The 12859-nt window shown below is 49.5% G+C and overlaps 1 protein-coding gene across 1 annotated transcript in view; it reads left to right on the forward strand.

Annotated features, from left to right (window-relative positions):
• Window positions 1-12859, forward strand: part of ALPK1 (alpha kinase 1) — a 348019-nt gene that overhangs the window by 135495 nt on the left and 199665 nt on the right. Inside the window, exon 3 of the mRNA XM_085641431.1 lies at window positions 3854-3874. The gene's annotated coding sequence lies outside the window, so the exon portion shown is untranslated. The remainder of the gene's footprint in view (window positions 1-3853; window positions 3875-12859) is intronic.

A 12859-nucleotide genomic window follows, 5' to 3' on the forward strand; every position in this document is an offset into this window, starting at 1 on the left:
GGAGAACGAAGAGGCACGTCAAACTCGGAAAACACCGAGCGCGACCATTCACAGGACCAACCCCAACACATCAGGGGAAGACACCCGCAGAGCCTCAAAGACCGAAGAGGAAAGGACAGAAGGCCCAGGCCAAAAGGCAGGAAGACAAGCCGTCAACCCCAGCAGAGACACCGGAAGGCCGCAGCCAAGGCCGCCACGTCGGGGGAAAAAAAACCCGGTCACAGGAACCAGTCAAAAGGCCAGGACCGAGGCAACCAAAGGCAGGAGACACAGGGACACGAACCCAGGAACCCACCTAAGCAAGGCCAGGGAGAGCAACAAGCGCCACCCAAAGCAGACTCCACACACGGTCAGCGAACAGCCAGGAGAGAACAACCAAGGGCTGAACACAGAATCGGGGAAATAAACCCCAGAACCGGAAAGGAGAAACCCCCACCAACCAAGAGCCGACCCATAGGTCAGGAGGACACCAAGGAACCTCCTAAGGCGTACCCCAAAAAGGGCGAAACAGGAACGACCAACAAGGAGGCCAACAGCCCAACAACGCAGGCAGCCCAGAAGACCCAAGAAGCCAACCGGACAACGGACAAGCCAGCCAGCCCGGAGGCCCCAAATTGGAGCAGCAGAACCCGAAAGGAGAGGCAAAGGGTCAACCGACCCAAACCCAAAAACCCCAAACAAGAAGGGACCAGGGACCGGCACCAAAGCAAGCCAAGCCACCAAGAGAGGAGAAGCAGCCGGGGAACAGAGAGGGAGACCGGCAAGCCACAACTGGCAACCAACACAGAGGTCACAGCACACCAGCCAGGCGCAAAGGAGCAGCTCAGGAAAGAACACAGGACCAACCCGGCACCCAGACCAACAGGGCCAGAACCACCGGCCAGCAATAGGCCAAAAGAGGCCCAAAGCACCAGAGAACGAGCGGCCAGGGAAGAACACAGGCAGGGACCCAGGCAGGGAACCCGCAAAGGCAGGCCCAAAAACAAGGACCGGAGGGAGGAAACACATCAGCACCCCGGAACACCCCCGGCACCCCCAAACCAAAGGAGAGGAGCCCGGAGAAACCAAAGGCGCACAACCCCCAGGGGGAGCGGGCACACACCCAAAAAGGGAAGAACAAAGCACGCAGAGCCAGCAAGAGCAACGGCCAGAGACACCACAGGCCGAAAGCAGGCCGTACGGGAGCGAGAAACCCCCAAGCCCAAGGAAAAGGCCCACAAGGGGAAAACCAGAGCCCCAGGACCCAGGCAAAGCCAACCACCAGCACAAGGCCGAAAAGAGGAGCGGGGACGTAGCAACATGGCCCACACACTACGGGAGGCTAGACCACAACCGGCAGTCCCACCAACAAAACCACTGGCCAAGCCCAAGATAAGGCACGGCGAGGAGGACATCGGGAGCGGCACCCAAAGCATGAAAGAAGGGCACAGGGCAACCCGAACCCATAAACAGGGAGAGGCCCAGAAGCAGTGCACCCAAGAAACAAGGAACCACCCAGGCAGAAGCCAAGGAAGACCCACAACCCCCAGCCACCACAGGAGGCAAAGGAGCGGCAGCGAGAGGCAAACGACCGCAAGCCACAAAGAAGAGACACGAGGGGAAAGGAAACCACAACAGGAAACCAAACCCCATCAGTCAACCCAGCGCACCACAACACAGCACCAGGCAAAAGGGAAGAGGCAAGCAGCAACACCAGCCAGAAAGCCCACCAGGAATGCCCCGGAGTCAACAGCCAACCAAGGCCAAGATCCACCGGAACAGAGGGAAGGCACAACAGCCCCTTCCCCCCCCCCCGAGAACCCAAGAAACAGGGAGTCCGGAAGCAACAAGGACCCAGATGCAGGATGCAAGGAGCAACCCAGCCAAACACAAGCAGAGGCCAAGCGCAAAGTGGAGGATCCTCAGACGGGGGAACACCGGGGGCCACAGGCCCACCCCCCCCGACCACAACCAGCACGAAGTACACCCACAGGGAACCAGCCGGGGAAGGAGCCCACCAACCCAGGCAGGAATATACGCCGGAGGGCAGGAGAGAGCGGACACAAGGGCACCGGCGTGCCCAGCCGCAACACCAAGACAGGAGCAGGCGCCAGCAGGGAGGGAAGGCCACAGGCCAGGAAACCCCACACGTTGAAGCTCAGAGCACCGGACAGGCACAGGGGGGCAGAAAAAAACAAGGCACCCCGAGCACGGGCCACACCAACACCCCTGGAAGGACGCAAGAAGCGCCCAGCAGCCTGAGCCGCAGGCAGGCACCCAGACAGGCACGCACCAGGGCTGGCCATAAAAGAACAGCAGGAACCAACAGGGCGGACAGGCAGCAGGCTGAAGAATCCGTGCGAACAGACAACCAAGCACCAACCAGGGGGAAACAGAAGCACGTAGGGCAGGAAGGCAGGAAGCCCACAGGACAGAGGAACGAACCAGGACGAACCTCACCAGAAAATAAAAATAGCCCAGGGGAGCAGAAGCGAGCACAGGGGAACGGGGGACAGCCACAGCACCCGCCCGCCCCGGCACACCCCCAGCAGTGGAAAACAGGGAGCCAAGGCCGCAGGCCAGCACAGCAGAAGAGCGCAGCACATGGAAGAAAGAAAAACGGCACCCACCAGGGGGACAGGCCAACCCCATAAAACAGAGACCGTCCCCCAACCCCTCCGCCCAGACGCCATTCAGCAACAAGCGTCGAGCAAGCGGAAACAAGGAGCTTTAAAGATGAGAGAGAAACTTTGCCACCTTATGCCACTCAGACAGAGTGTGCGGGACTCGAACCCTTGTCCTGTGAGACCCTTTACAACCGTAGGCACAAGACTCACCATTGAGCTATAGCTCCTGATGACAGGGAACCCAGAACCGGAGGAGGAAGCACCACCCCCCCCCCGCAGCATCGGGAAGCAAGGCAGGGACACAGCGCAGAAAGCCACGCAACGCCCCCAACCCAGCAAGCAGGAACAGGGAGCGCCAGAAGCCAGCACGGACAAACCCCAACAGGAATCAACCAGCAAACGGTGAGACCAGAGGACGCCAGGCCCCAGAGTAAAAAATCGCCAGGCAGCAAGCACGGCGAGAATACCCCCGAAGCAGCCAAGCAAGACCCCCAGCCAAGACCGCCGAAGCAGCCCACCGTGCACAGCCAGACCCAGCAGGCAAAGCACAGAGACAGAGGAACAAGCATGGAAGAAATCGGAACCGCTATGCGGTACTCACCACAGGGGCAGGAAGAGCACACCAAAAGCGCCCTGCCCCCAAGACCCAGCCCAGGCGCCCTCCAAGACACCAGCGCCGGGCGAGGAAGAGAGCTGCAGCCACCGATCAGACATTGACCCCCATCAAGCATCATCCCTGCACCAACCTCAGGAACAGCAGGGGCACTGGTAGGAAAGGAGGCGAGCAGCACACCAAGGGAGACCAGGAGCACCGCCCGGCGCAGCCCCTGGGCTCCCATCTCATCCACAGCAGCGCGTCTTCCAGCCAGGCCAAGCCGTAGGAGGACGCGCGCGGCAACCCGGAAGGAATCCGGACATCCGGCGCCCCAGCCGCAAAGGTCCGGGCGCCAATCAACGCGACTCCCAGCAAGCCCAGCAGGCCAGGAGACGCGGAAGAGGATGTCGAGGACAGCCCAGCAGCCCCACGAGACATCCAACGAAGAAATCACAGGTAAGATCAGCACGTCCTAATCTGTCGGAAGACAGAAAAAAAGAACAGGCTGCATGCTGGGCTGGTACCGCTTATGTACTCCCAGCGGGAGGGAGTGGGTTAGGTATCCCAGCATGCTCCTGTTCTTTTTTTCTGTCGCGGAGATAGTAATCTCCACTTTGTAAGGAATGGGACGAGGACGGAGGGACCTGGGGGTAATGGTTATAAGGCGCTCTTCGTAAGTACAGATGGGTTTCAAAGCCTGCATCTTTTCGGATTATAAAGTTTAACTTCTTGTTTGGGTGTTAGTCATTGGTTCTCGTAATGCAGCTGGACCACCAGGAAATTAAACAAATAACTAGGAATTTATCACAATGTTCCATGCTCTGCCTCCTTTGGTTGGACGTTCATTAGACCCATAAGAACTTCCCTTATTCCTTATGGAATTCTATCGCCATGAAGGGCAGGAACGAGGTGCTCCGACTATAACTAAAACCTTAAACTTAATTCATTCTTTGCGTTTGACGAAGCTGTATTTAGTCTCACTTGGAAACGCATGCTAACATGCCACAAATGTATGCTCCGCAGTCCCAACTTCAACAGTGAAATTATTGCATTCCATACTTGTCTCTATAGATCACAGTGCAAAGCGAGCGGCATATTTAAGTGTCTAATGTTATATTTATTGCACAGATACGTGAAAGTGCCATGGCATTTCAGTAATGTGATGAGTTCCATGTAAAAGTGTTGCTCGCAAAAACCTTCGTTTACACTACTGTTTTTCTTTAAAGGTAAAAATATAGAATTGTGAGGGAGAAATAGGCAGAGGTGTTCTGTTTCACTTTTTTTGTTTTTGATTCTCCTGTGGGTGTGACCAGAAGTTTTTGTTGATGAATCGGAGATTCCTGGAGGGTGTATGAAGATATTAATATTTAGTCAAGGAAGTTCATGAGCTATCGTGCACTACTTTATATACCACTGTCTGCAATTTGTACAGGGTCCTGCTTTTGCTGAGGGTCTGCCAGGCTAAGGATGAAATGAAGTGCTGGGTGAGGCCTGGGAAGGTTGGATAAGGTTCTGGTGGCAAAAGCGAGATATTTGTCCAATGGTGAGAAGGAGTGTTAAGGGATGCCAATGAGTAGGCTCTTGAAAGTAATTTAATGTACTTAGTACTAGGGAGCTGATTTAAACCTTGGTGCATGGAATGAGAGACAAGGGCTTATGCTTCTGAATTAGCACAGCAGATATGAATCACGTGGGTAGGTTTCAGTTGAGACTGGGTGGTTGCATAGGGTGGTTAGGCAGGGAAGAGACAGTCAGTTAAAAGTTTGTGGGCTGCACTAGTCAGCTGTGGTACATTTAGGGCTAGCAGCTCTGGGCATTGAAATATGTTTTAGAAGTGTAGTGGGAGAGAAAGAGGCTAGGAAGGGTACCTGAGTGGAGTTAATGAGCGGTAAGAGTGAAAGAGGGTTAGCGAGGGTGTTCATAGTAATGCTGATCTTGGAGAAGTTTGATGCAAAGTTCTTGACTGTGAATGAAGGGTAAGTAACAAAAGTACAGGGTGGTGAAGTAAGGTTATTGATTGTGTGTTTAACTTGATATAGTTATATTTTTGTAGCTTTTATGACTCACTACATGATTTTGAATAAAGCTTATTTTGATCTGATTGTGTGTCATACAGTGAAGCGGGATGGTCTTTGAATAGTCGGATGCTAGAGGCTAAGTGTCTAAGGGTTGCTCGTACATTTCAAGGTATTCCGCAGCTGAATTTTTCTGCCATTTGTGGAGTTCTCTCATCTTCAAGCAGGATGTGTAACACTAGTCTGCAGCCGCAAAGCCTGTGATTCACAAAATCACTGGTTTGCAACTGTGTGAGAAAGTGGCTCTGTATATACTGTTCCCTAATAGGTACAGGCTGTACAGAGTCCACAGTCCCCAATGGTTTGGCAGAGGCTAAAGTTAGATATAACCTTACTCTCTAAAGTGGTAGCTTAGTCGAGCAGTAAGGCAGTATCAGAGGACAGTGTACAGCTTTTGTTGTACACACTCAGTCAGCAAATGGTCTCGCACACTAAATAACTGAACTCTAGGCCAATGGTTTATATATAAAAAATATATGCTTGTTTTTTTATTTTAGAACCAACAATTGGCATTAAAATATACCTTCTCAGAATGAGATGCTTTATATAAATACTTTTGCAATATGCAATTGACTTTTGTAAACAGTTACAAGTGGTTGCAATAGGCAACACTATTTTAAACACAATAATGCATTGAGTTCAATGGAAGTTTCAAGTTATTTGCAACAGATTACTTTTAGGATTACTTTTGGAATTCCAGGACTGGATCCTAGATTCAGTCCTGGGTCAGTACTTGGAATCCAGTGATAAAAGTCGGCTTAATTACTGTGATGATTTTTAGACAATATTTTGCTATTTTAAAAGTTGACACTTGGAAAATATTTCATAGAAAACAGTCAATGATTCCCTATGGCAGAAAATTCAAGTTGCAGGTATAGTATGTTCTCGTTACTTTTGTAATCCAGTACTGGGTGCCTAGACTCAGTACTGGGACCTTTATCCAAAACAGGTAAGTAATTACGTTTTCAAATATTATACGATTTTTAAAGAATATTTAAAGATTGCAGAAATTGACACTTAGAAGAAATTTCACAGAAAAACAGTCAATGATTTCCTATGGGAGAAAATTGGGTTACTGGTAAGTACAGTTGTAAGTATTTTTCAGAGTCAGTGCTGGGCACCAAGATCCAGCACTGGTAGCTCACCTAAGAGCAGGTGAGTATTTTCGTTTTTGTTACTCGGCTGATTTTTGGTGAATATTTTAAGATTTGAAAAGTCCACATTTAGAAGAAATTTCAGGAAAAAGCCAGTCAATGTTACCCTATGAAGAAAATTGAGTTATCGGTTTAAAAATAAGTACTCGACTGGCAGAGTTGAGGTTCTGGGCATAGACTCAGGGGTCCCACAGGGTCAGGTAGGTACAGTTGGTTCACCCTTAGCGGCACTAGGGCGGCCGGGTGCAGAGTGAGTTAGGCCCAATGTTATCCTATGAGGGATAGGGGGGCCTTGGTTGGTGGCTGCTGACTAGCAAGCCACGCGGCTGTGGGAGCTGGGCTCCTGGTCACTTACTCAGGGCAAGTGGGGAAGTAGATAGGTGTAGAGGTTGCACTGCCAGGGCCACTCGGGCGGCTGGGTGTAGGGTGCCTTTGAGCCTTCGGGCGCTCAATTGATTTCAATGGGAAATCTCCGGTTTAGAAAAAGACTGCAAGCTCGGGGACGAGGATTCTTCAGGTGCCACCACCACTTTCAGAGGTAAGTTGGGTAGTTGGAGGATAGGTAGGTACCCCGGGATTGGGCACAGGGTGCCGCGGGGCGCCGCGTGCAGGGGTGCCTTTTGGTGTCTGGAAATCTTACCCTCTGTTGATCGCGGTAGGGGGGCACCTGGTTCTGAGGCTGCAGGCTTCTTCAGGAGTGTCGAGGGAGGTCCTTGGGTGCCGGACTCGGGGTCTTTGTTCACTCCGGCACAGGCTAGGCTTGGCTGGTGCAGAGTGTGCTGGGTTCGCGGTTCCGGGCTGCTGCCCGGGATTAGAAATAGGTTTTGAGTAGAGCTTCTACTCATGGGAGTCCCAGGGGTTTAGAGTCAAAAGGTAGCCAGGTCCTCCGGGGTTTGTGAGGTTGCTGGCCACAAGAGATGGCGGGTTTGGAGCAGAAGCAGGTTTGAGGGTCGACAGGCCGGTAGGGCTGGGGCCAAAGCAGTTTGTGTCTTCCTCTTCTTAGCAGCTGCAGGGCAGGTCTTCTTCCTTCTAGCTCTTCTTTGGATTCTGGAATCTGCGGAAGGAAGGTTCAGGGTGCCCCTAAATACTAGATTTAGGGGCGTTACAGTTAGGTGAAGGGCAGGGACCAATGGGTCACTGACCTGGGGTGGGTACACCCCCTATCCTGCCTCTCTCCTGTGGGAGGGGGGCAGTAGCCTAGTCCTGATAGGGTAGGGCTTCCCATCTCCAAGATGGCGAGAGCCCGGGGATGTGCTTCACCTCGCCTCCCCCACCTGAGGGGTGGGGTTGGCAGGCTGGCACATCCCCGTCCTTATTTGGGGTTTCCGGCCAAGCTTCCCGCCAGAGTGGGGGGTTGCAGTGGCCTGGGGAAACTCACAGAGGCGGCATTCCTTTGAAGCTACCCCCTGCCCATCCTGGGGGAGGAGATTTAGCACCTCGCCCAGGATGTGCATTGTTGCAGGCCCAGGAGAGCAGGGGCTCTCCTACCCAGGGGTCCAGCAACAGGTCTGCTGTGTGGCAGCCTAGGCAGCCTCAGAACAGACGTGGATTGTAGGTTAGGTTTTAGGGGGCATCTCTAAGATGCCCTCTGGGGTGCTTGCTACATTAAATCCCACACTGTTATGTTATGTTATGTTATTTGTACACTTCTATAGCGCACGGCCACTCCACTGGAGTATCCCGGCGCTTTAACGAAGACTCCCAACCGAAGATGGGGAAAAACATAACACCAAAAGGGCATACAAACACAGAAACAGCATCAAGATTACGGGAAGAGCAAAGTCTTAAGAGCCTTGCGGAAAGACAGAAGACTAGAAGTCTGTCTTAGAGAGATTGGAAGATCATTCCAGGCATGAGGGGCTAAGTGACGAAAAGATCGTCCTCCTGCTCTTGCTCGTTTGATAGTGGGAACACTCATCTTTGATAAGGACGAGGATCTAAGAGATCTGGGAGGGGTATACCAAGACAGTCGTTTGGAGATATATTTGGGGCCTATGCCATGCAAGGCCTTGAAAGTCGTGGTCAGAGTTTTAAATAGAATCCTTTTTGCAACTGGGAGCCAATGCAATGTGGCAAGAAGATCCATGGCTCTGACTTTCCTTGGAAGACCAAAAATGGCTCGGGCTGCAGAATTCTGGGCGATTTGCAGACGCCTGACCAAATATTTGGGAAGTCCCAGAAACAGAATGTTTGCATAATCCAGCCTGGAGCAGATCAGTGCCTGGACAATAATTTTTCTGTGCTGGATAGAGACTAGAGGGAGAAATTTGCGAAGCATCCGCAGGATGCCGAAACATTTCCCAGTAAGAGATGAAATATGTGGTCCGAAAGATAGCTTGTTGTCAATCACCACTCCCAAATTTTTGGCTTTCACAGACGAGCTAGTGGGAGGAGACATATCTTTCGGCCACCAGGTTTTCCAATCGGGTTCAGATGTACAGCCAAAGAAGAGCAGCTCCGACTTGTCTGCGTTGCACTTCAGCCCATGGCGTCCAAACCACTCAAAGACAGCACTCAAACATCCGTTGACCTGGACACTATGAAACTGACCATCCCTGTTACTTACAAAGAGAAGCTGGGTGTCGTCAGCATAGCTGACAATCCGGGCGCCAAAAGCCTCCGCTGTCACCGCCAGGGGGGCCATAAAGATGTTGAACAGGAGGGGGCTCAAGATGGAACCTTGAGGGACCCCCACTTCAAGTGGTGACATTTCAGCAGAGAAGGGTGGCGCCCAGATTGTCTGCCGGCGGTCGGCTAAGAAGGATTTAAGCCAATTCCACACCGTTCCCCGCAGACCAAAGTCCCAGAGTCTGGAGAGAAGAAGTGCGTGGGGAACGGTGTCGAACGCCGCCGACAGGTCCAGCATAATCAGTACCACTTTTTTACCAACATCCAACTCCTCCCTGATGGCATCTGTGACTTCAAGGAGCGCGGTCTCCGTGCTGGCATCAGTGTGGGTTTAATGTGCTGAGAAGTTTGATACCAAACTTCTCAGTCTTCAGTGCTGCCTTTATGGTGCTGTGGAGTTTGTGTTTGACGAGCTCTCAGCACCATGTACTCTTAAATGGCAGCACTGCACTTACAGTGCCCAGGAATGGACCTGGGTACTGTAGGGGCACAGGGCTCCTGCTCCTGTGCCCACACCATTGGCATAGGGCACCCAGCTAGAGGGGTGGCTGATGTATGCCATGGCAGTGTAGGTGATGGGCATGGCACACAGGGATGTGTGCCATGTCGACTCTTTGTTTTGTCTTGCACCCAGACACCCAGCCTGCAAGGGCAGTGTGTGTGTGTAAGGGTACAGGGCCTCTAAGGGTGGCACAATGAGCGCTGCAGCCCTTAGAGGCCTTCCCTTGTCACAAGGCCCTGGGTACCTAGGGTACCATTTACCAGGGGCTGACATGTCGCCAGGGTTTGCCAATTTGTGTTTTGTGTTTTTAGGGAAGGAACATAGGCCCTGGGCACCTGATTGGCAGGAGTCCAGGGTACACTCAGTCAAAGTACATTCAGCAATTCAGCAAAACGTGGGGGCATACCATGCAAGAAAGATGGCACTTTCTCACAAACTGCAGAATACTTTTTTATGATGTACAGAAGCTCTTTGCAGAGACACCTGCTGCTTAAATTTTTGTTCACATGCAGGGAATGCAAACACAGTGATAGAGGTCTGCTTTCTCCCCGTGGCTCAACCATAGCTTTTGAAGCCGTTTGCATAGGTTTGCAAATTGCAACATTTCTGATTAAAATTCATGAGGCAGGAAGTTTCTTGACCCTCTGCGAAAATACATTTAATGGTGTGACTGATTAGTACATCAGTCGCATTGCAAAATGCTGGGCTTGTCACAAAATGTTGGTGCGCAATTTGTCCCTCTGTTTGTAACCTGACAAAGGATACACCAGGACTCTAGGTTTTTATTTAGCTCATATCCCATGTGTTCTAGGGTTGTGGATTTGGAGAGGCAGAGAATGAGTGCTGGGGTAGTCTGTGCTTAATGCATGTTAAGGGGTATTATTGAAGAGGATAAAAGAGGTGAAGTACTGGGTGGAAGTGCGTTCATTGTAGATTTGGTGTAGGACATCAGGCTGTCTCCTTTTAGTGTTAGTCCTGGGATTTTTCACTCCATAAATTTATAAATTGAAATAGAAGAAAAACTCACAGAATTACTTGGCATCATCAGAGATTTTTAAATAGCCATACCGGCCACTTCACTACCTTAAAGAAAACATAATTCAATGACTGAAAAACATATAATATGTATTTTTGACTGTAATTCCAGTTGCTCCCATCGTTCCATTTTCTAGTCATGGAATGGCTTGACACAATAATGTATATTTTTTTTAACGTATCAGAAACATATAGCATTTGTTTCAAATCCTAATATTAAAATGAATGGGAGGACGAATACACCAAATTTTGCACTATTAACAGAAATCTTTGCACACGCATCACTACAGAGATTTTAAGTACCTGCATTTGTCCTTATACTAAAACAACACCTACGTCCATGTGCCATGAAGCTCTCTCAATGCTACCACCCTACTTCCAAACCATATGCGTTACTCACAACTTTTCCCACTTTGGTCTAACAGCAACCAAAACTATTTAAACCATGAACCCACAGGGCATTCAGGAATGCTATGAAATTTAGGTGCTCCAGTGACTTTGCGGGCCTACAGAGCCCTATATTTATGATATATATGGAGTATCTACTTGCTCAACATTCTGAGAAGTGCTTTAGGTCTTGCAAGGGGTATGGAAAGCGCTATATAAATAATCATACAATACAATGCAAACTGTTTGTTGACCCACTCATACAACACTATACTTGTTAGGTACATTTATTTCCATTGTTTGCAGGGCAGTAAATCTTGTGAGCGCCTTACCTGTTCCACCATGAATGTTTCTCAGATAACAATAGGTCTGTGGTCGTGGGTTGGTCGGGTTCCCATTTATATATGCATACTGAAGGGGTTTTTGTTGAGGGCACTCTGTTTGCTTCTGTAAAACCCCTACCTCATCTCTCCCAGCAGCACATTTTTATGCCTGGTGATTGGCCGAGAAGCACAAGCATGTGCATCGGAAATGAATCACTAATGGCCAGCCTAGGAAGGGTATGCGGACCCATCTGTTGCAGCCTAGGACTCTACTTGTGCAGCCACAAAGTAATTCTTTTCATTAAGTAATGTAAGTCTAGTTTACTTCAGATGTTGCAGCAGAGAGTCGTAACAATGAACCTCCTGAAACTTAGACACACTGGTTGTATAGGCTAAAAAGAAAACCTTTCCTGTTGGTGGTGCATAATAACAAGAGGGCTTGAGGTGGGAGAGGGACTGTTTTAAGACTTCAGATTTTAAAATAGTCAATCCCAGCTGATCCACCCTAGAGTACAAGATGCATACTTAAAGCAAGGGGAAAGTAATTTACCGGCAAAGCGACAGGCCATGCTTCTTTCTTTTCAAAGACTCTATGAGTGGCTCCTGGAAGCGTTTTATATCCTAATACCACTAAAAACATGCTAAAACAACCAAGCACCTTGGATGATTGCAGAACTAAAAAAGATAAAACAACAAATTGTGAAGCTGCCATGCACCTGGCTCAAAACAAAAAACCTCAAGACAAACTCCGCCTACACAAACACAACCAAACATACAAGTCAACTATCAAAAAACTAAAAAGGTTGCTATTAAAACTGAATCCAGAATGCAAAATGTGCAAATAAAGAATTTTATAACATTCTCATCCAATTTCATAAACCTAAATCTACAGAAGGAAACCATCCCATTTCTGAATAATTTACTGGCAAACTGACAAATCATTACACAACCAAAGCAAACATCCTGGATTCCTACTTAAACGTAAAGAAAACCTCCAGCACCAATCCATTTCCAATAATTCCCTCTAAGCATAGGTTTATTCATCCTCTGCATTCCTTCAAGCAACTATCACAAACTGAATTTATGGATCTTGTCTAAACAAGCAGGCCAGCCGACTGCCCCATGACCCTTTTCCACCACAAATCTTCAAGAACATCCTTTTAACAACCTCTGCTGCAACCCCAATCAGAACAATCGTCAATTCCTTGACAACAGGAGTTTTTACAGATGACTTAAATAAGGAATACATATGCCCATTATAAAATAAAACAAACCTGGACCCTCAAGACCCAAATGTCTACAGACCTATTGCAAAAGTGCCATTTTTCTGCACACTAATAGAAAGAGCAGCATTCGCCTAGATGCTTCAATTAATTAAAAATCATTCCACATTTTCCGACTTCCAAACAGGATTCCGTCCAGGAAAAGGCACAGAATCTGCCCTAATCACCATCTGGGATGACCTTGAAACACAGCAGACCACAATGGGGTTGCTACACTACTTCCCTTGGACCTCTCATCTGCCTTCGACACAGTTGATCATGACACTCTAAT

Source organism: Triturus cristatus, chromosome 2_2 (assembly GCF_964204655.1).
Source record: "Triturus cristatus chromosome 2_2, aTriCri1.1, whole genome shotgun sequence".
Lineage (NCBI taxonomy): Eukaryota > Metazoa > Chordata > Amphibia > Caudata > Salamandridae > Triturus > Triturus cristatus.